The sequence below is a fragment of the Cupressus sempervirens genome, chromosome 4, assembly GCF_028749045.1.
Source record: "Cupressus sempervirens isolate cs-2001-9-10 chromosome 4, ASM2874904v1, whole genome shotgun sequence".
Lineage (NCBI taxonomy): Eukaryota > Viridiplantae > Streptophyta > Pinopsida > Cupressales > Cupressaceae > Cupressus > Cupressus sempervirens.
In genome coordinates this window covers 204,006,650-204,013,436 of record NC_143121.1, presented here as the reverse complement: position 1 = coordinate 204,013,436, position 6,787 = coordinate 204,006,650, and the positions used below count along the sequence as shown (strand labels likewise).

The following is a 6,787-nucleotide window of genomic DNA, read 5'->3' as shown; positions in this document are numbered from 1 at the left end:
CATTGACAAATTATTCAATGAATTATCTAATGTAAACCCTTGGCTGCCAGAAGGGTAATAGAAGCTGCCACCAATTTGTTTGATAGAATACCTTAGAGTTTTGGCCATCTCATGGACATGAAAGGTGATTAGAACAAGGCAATACCAAAGGAGCATATAAGACACTCTCTTTGTTTGATGAATTGGATTAGAAGCAACCATCTTTTTGCATCATGTATCCACAATAGCTCATAAAAGCATAATTAATGCTCAAAATAGAAAAATCGAGCTTATGAAGTCATCAACTTGTTTGGTTGTTCATTAAAGATGCCAAATTACATTCAACCCTTCGATAAAAGGAGTGAATCTACATTATGATCCAATGCGAGAAGGAATAACAAGGCACACCGATGGATGCATTCTTGAAGGTTTTTAGGTTAATGGGATTATAATTATAGAATATTTGTTTAAACACAAGAGAGATTGGAGAATCTAGGCAAAAGAAGGCAGAGTGAGCTCAATATCAATTACGATAAACATTCACGATCCATTGCATACAAGAAAAAAAGATGTAACAAGCAAGGCTGGCAAAAGCGTATGTAGCTCTTTTAGAAAACTATGGGAGTTTTGTAAGGAGGATCCAAGAAGGCTAACTTTCTCTCTAAAAGTGGGGCTAACAGTATTCTTAGATTCTTTGCTCATCCTTGTTAGAGAACCCTTTGATGTCTTTGGACCCAATGTTGTTTGGGCAATTCTCAAACTGGTGGTAGCTTTTGAGCAAAGTGTAGGTGGCACTATTGGAAAGGGATTGAATAGGACATTGAGGAGTATTGCAGCAGGAGTTTTGGCTCTCCTTATTTCCCAAATTGCTTTAATTTCTTGAATGGTTTCTCAACCAATACAAATTGGCTTTAGCATATTCTTCCTTGAGTCATTCGAAACTTTCATAAAATAGTGGCCATCAATGAGAGAGTATGAATATGGGTTCAAAGTGTATTTATTCACATTCTGCCTTATTTTAGTTTTTGCCTACAGCTTGTAGAATCCTATGAGGAGTATTGTAGATAGGCTTTATTCAATATCCATTAGAGGTGCTGCCTCGATGCTAGCCAATGACATTGTCTTTCCCAGCTGGGCAGGCGGGCAACCTCATCAACAGATTGTGAAGAATTTTGAGTATGTTGCTGATTCACTAGAAGAATGTGTGAAGCTATACTTGGAGAAATCTACTTTGGCTCATGCAAAATCTAAAAATATTGTAGATGACATGGAGTATTGTTATGGAGAGCCAGCTTTTAAAGATACACAACAACATTGAATTCTTTTGCAAAAGAAGAAACTCTGGCCAAATCAGCATGCCACAAAACAAGTCGTTCCAACTAGCACTCATGATGACGATTGTGGTGATAGAAATTATATTAAATTGTTCATGGGTGTAGGGATTCTTGTTTTAATTCATCTCTATATAGTTGAAAAGACTTTTAGAAAAACTTTCAGGTAAAATAGAGGTGGGGTGTGGTTCCTTCAGTTTCTCCCACTTCTTATTCCATTAGTTATGGTTAGGCATCAAAAGTTGAAGTTGTAAAAGTTAGAGTTAGTTACAAACCATCTTTATACTAGTCCAAACTCTAATTTTTTGAGTAGTTACAGACCCAAAAGATTAATTATTCTAGAATAGCTATAAATTTATGAACCTCGATGTAATAAGGGACTTTTTGGACTTGGAGACAGGGAAAGCTTATGTTTTGATAACAAGGCAATTTTTGGAAAGTGCGTACAATTGTTGTTGTTCTTGTAATGATTCATTTCTTATGTTCTTGGTGCTAAAAAATAAAGAAAGTACATTTTGCATTCTCTCTTTCCACATATCTAAAAGGTTGAAATGTTGATTATTTCTTTGTAATTGATGTTTTCCATGGTATTGTGCAAATGTTCATGAATTATCGAATCAACATTATGTTAGTGATAGCTCTCAAGAGTAGTTCTTGATTGTTTTCATTAACAGCTTACATTGATTTTATGGAAACATTGAAGTCGTGTGGTGCATTCGCTATCAATAGTTTCCTTTTTATATTCTAAGTTCTAATCATCTTTATTTAAAAATAAAAAAAAAAAAAAAATCTTACAAGGGTGTTGCCCCTCTAATTGCAGAGGAAGGCCAAATACCAAGGGCTTTTCTAGCTATTGGAGAAATCGATTTGCCACGCACTCCATGGGGCTAAATCATGTATTTTCTAGGTGACAAATCTTTACCAACAATTTCTCATAAGTTATACTATTGCAATCAATTGTAGTTAACTAGTTATTTAACTTTTCTATCTCAACCAATTAGATGCAAGTATTTTTCATTTTAATTTTAACTTTTAATTTTTGTACTATTTATTTATGAAATTTTTAATTTTTAAAATTTAAAAATTTATTTTACTTGAATTTCATTGGCTTATAAATTTGGATCTTATAGGAGTGGATTTTGAGGAAGCACTACTCAATATTTTAGAATGTAAAAATATTTTTTTATGTAGAACTATTAAATCAATAATATGCTACTATATCATACAATAATTTTAATAACATGTTTTTCTTTTATAATAACTTGTGATTATATTTTATATATAATATTTTTAGTTTAAATAAATATTAATATTTTTAGGTACAACTTAATTAGTTATAATAGTACAATGACATTTATATTTACTTATACATTTTTATTAAAAATATTTTTTTTCTAAATTAAAAATTAGATTTTGAATGTAAAAGTATAATTTTAAAAAAATAAAATTTAATCAAATTTTATAATATTAATTAACTATTAATAAAATTACATCAAATTATATCAAATTTTAACTTTACTACTCTATATAATTAAGCTATTATAAATTACGACAAATGCATGGCACTTGTTAGCACTTACAATTTGAAATATCAATTATCATAATGAAATGTTTCTTAGTCAAAGATCCAAATTGATTCAAAAAAGAAACTATTCTTACAAAAACATAAATATTCCTACAGTCAAAATTTTAAAACAATATTCTTGATTGAAAATTTTTTTTAAAAAAATTTGAGTGTAAACACAAATCTTGTACATGTAAATAAATGTTATACATGTAAATTCTAAATGTTCTCACAAAAATTATTCATCTATTGATTGCTCACTAGAATGTCTAAGAGGAAAGTGGAAGTTCTCCTTTATATTATACATCCTAGTGATTTGTGTGTTTTGCAAATTTAGTATTTGAACATCTATTTCTTTATGTTGTTTTTTTTAGTGCAATTCCTAATTCCATTAAAAAAATTAAATTTTAAGTTTGTTGTATGCATAAATACCATTTATCTATTAAAAACAAATCAGAACCAATAAATAAATAAAACATTCAAGCATAACCAGAATTAATCCAAAAATAATTCAATACACTCTGCCTTGAATTCGACATTTTAACTGATGCGAATCTCGTCATTATTTATATATTCATTACCCCAAATATTTTGAAAACATTTTCACTCATTTTAGTTTCATCAAACATAAAATAAGCAAACAAACTTAATTAAATATCACAAATTGTAGCTAAATAGAAAAACTCTGTTCAGAAGAAGTTTAATTAACCAGTACACGATTCAAATTTCCAAACTACTATAATTGCAGTGCAGATGTCCAAGTGACCAAGGAAGTCCATCTCCACGCATTTAACGCGTCCTCTTTCAAGTTTTATATTAAAATAAAGACTCAAAACTGTGTTTGGCACTGGTAAACCGTTCTTTCTGCACCCACAAGAAGAAAAAACAATAATTAAAACATAGGCTTGCTACAGTTAGCAGCTGAATAAAATATTATTCACAATTTAGGGTTCATTTTAAGGGGAAACGTTGTTTAGTTTCTAGGAGTTAGATGCATGACTCTAGAATATAAAGTATCTTTAAAAAAAAATTAATAGACAGGGAAAAAGAAGATTTTTTTGTTATATTATACCAAGATGGGAGTTAATCATCAAGCCAATCCAAACTGAACTGAGCTTCCACAATATCAACTCTCAGCTCTGGGATGGCAATTCCTTTGGCCTTCAACCACTGTTTCCCAATCCTTTCATCGCAGATTACATGTTTCAGGGAAATTAGTCCACAAACACTTTTAGGCAGCCTCCTCAAACGAGAGCACTCTCTCATATCTATCTCAGTTAAGTTCTTCAGCTGCCCTATTTCGTCTGGAAGTTCTTTGAGACCCACACACACTGAAATGTCCAGATATTCCAACCACCTAAGATTTCCAATTGATGATGGAAGCTCTTTTAGACCTGCCAATGCTGACAACCTTAACACTCTCAGAGACCTCAGATTTCCAAGGTCATATGGTAACTTCTGAACCTGATGGCAGTTGGTAATGGAGCACATCTGAGCAGAAGACATATAACAGATATTTGAGGGCAACTCCTCTAAATCACTGCAATGGTCCATGCTTAAATCATGCAGATTGGTAACGTTGAATGTGGATGGGTTTTTCAGCCCTTCACATAAGCTCAAGGAAAGCTTCTCCAATTTCTGTAGTGCTTTGCTCTGTTTTAGAACAGCTGGTGCAATCACTTTCTCCAAGCGGACACTCTTGAGGTGTGTGTGAAGATAAGGTTTCTAGACCTTTCACAGTTGCCCTCTTTGTGCCATAGTTGTATACCATGAGAAATTTCAATTTCTTCATGGATTTCAGAAATGGAGGGAGGTAATCTTCACTTGCAGTAAAGAGTAATACCAGAGCCTCTGCTTCCGGGAAATTCATCTTGTACCACTGGTTTTCTCCCATGGGCCCTGCATGTACAAATCAGAAAATGAAATTCAATTAGAGACTAAAATATATGGCTACAAATACTAGTTGTTATATAGGGACAACTGATAAGACAATTGAAGTTTCATTGTCCTACTATTTATTATAATGTCGGTCATACCCACAATTCACTCATAAAATTTGGTAATTTAAATTTAAACAATTAATATCTTAACTGGTGAGATTCCTGTGAAAGATTTTGAAACTCACTGTGTGAATAGAAACTATCTGAGCACCAAACTGTGCATCAGAAAACGCCCATGACCCTGGCAAGTTAAGCTCCTTTCTGGGCATAAGCAATCTCTTCCTGTGGACTACATCGCCCTGGCATCCCAAATACAAGGCCAAATCTCTAACTACATCGTGCTGAAAAAAGTAGAGCTCAGAGACACTTCCATGGGAAATTGCAGCTCCGCTCCTGTTTATTTCAACAACCATGTCAAGAATGTTCAAAGAAATGGTACAAAATTTGTGTACATGAAAAAGATAAGACAGTTACCCTTGACTACTGGTCAAATTCAGCAGATTTCGACTTGCAAGTTCCAACAGGATGGCAAATGCATCTTGCCATTCCATATTCCGAGCATAAACCCAAATATCTAGCAGAGCATCGGCACATATCTTTGTGTCCTCTGGAAATGCCACCAAGTCTATGAAACATTCCCTCACCACATCATCTAACAAATCGACACTCGTCTCCAAGCATTTTAAAAGCCCTTCTTTGTGATAATTTGATATGATTTCCCCTTTGGACAGTTTATTCTTTGCAATCTCCCAGACCACAGGTGGCTCACCATGCAAAGAGCTCGCAATCACCTTAAGAGCCAATGGCAGACCCTTACATTTTCCTTGCACCTGTTACTCATAAATATAGAAAACAAATCCAGGAGAACTAGTTTATCAGCATAATCACATATCATTTACATCATATATTTGCATATAACTATCTGAACTTCTGATCTGGGTGCTTGATACTATGTTACTGGGGAATCCCATAGTACAAATTACTTCTAAGAATGATCATTTGAATATTTTATTCTTGAAAACTTAGACCTTATTTCCTCCTGCCTAATCTAGCAAAAGTCAGAGGAGTAATATTGTCATTATAAAAAATTCAGATATAAAAAATAAAAATAAAACTAATGCGTATTTAAAAGTATGATTGATTTCGGCCGACTCTTATGAAACAGTGAAGAGACCAGAGAAGAATACACACCTCTTTCACTAGATTTGCATCTGCGGTGCATGGAACTGATGTCTGGCCGAAAGCCCAAAAGCAGAAAAGTGACAGAGCATCTTCCTGGCCCAGTAATGGCAAATGATACACTTCTGTAGAAGGATTTTTCGGTAGAATCGAACTGTCTCTAGTTGTGATGAGGGTTTTGTATCCTGGGCCTTCAAATAGCAAATTTTCCAGGCTTACTCTGTCCCAGACATCATCCAGAATCACAAGAGTTGGCTTCAATTGTTTCAGAAGCTGCTGTTTCAGCTTTAAATGTGCATCTTCCACGTTATGAAATTCGAGTCCCTTCTTCCCAGTTACTTTCTCCCACATGGTCTCTAAAATGCCCTTCAGATTCGGGGACCGTGAAACTGTGATGAAAAATATGTTGCTTCCAAAACAATCTGATACATACAACAAACCAAATCTAGGTTTCAGTAATTTCTTTAACATACAAGATAATTAAACTTCGGCAGACTGGAACCAGTAATTAGTACATAGAATCAGAGGTAAACACAGTAATACATGAGATTTACAGTCTTGTGTAAACAAAATAGAGAATAATAACTACTACATAGAACTGTAAACCAGACAGATATTTTTATAATCTACTGTAGGAAATCGAAACAAACATTCGTGGTCAACCATATTAAAATTTTAACAACTCATTTCAGAACATACATCACTAAAAAGAATCTTTTTGCTCATGACTATGAGGATGCTAGAATTTCGTCTAATCTCCACATACAAGGGTAACAAAAAGCACCCAAAATCTT

General features: G+C 33.5%; 2 pseudogenes across 1 annotated transcript; one reads left to right on the top strand and one right to left on the bottom strand.

Moving 5' to 3' along the window:
- Positions 1-389: 389 nt before the first annotated feature.
- Positions 390-1,362, top strand: LOC149560692 (aluminum-activated malate transporter 9-like; annotated as a pseudogene).
- A 2,590-nt stretch (positions 1,363-3,952) lies between these two features.
- LOC149560691 (putative disease resistance protein At5g04720) lies at positions 3,953-6,344 on the bottom strand (annotated as a pseudogene). The gene is made up of 4 exons (XR_016363369.1): positions 6,006-6,344; positions 5,289-5,644; positions 4,996-5,207; positions 3,953-4,773 (listed from the first exon to the last, which is right to left on the bottom strand). The product of XR_016363369.1 is annotated as a putative disease resistance protein At5g04720 (transcript).
- Between the last annotated feature and the right edge of the window lie 443 nt (positions 6,345-6,787).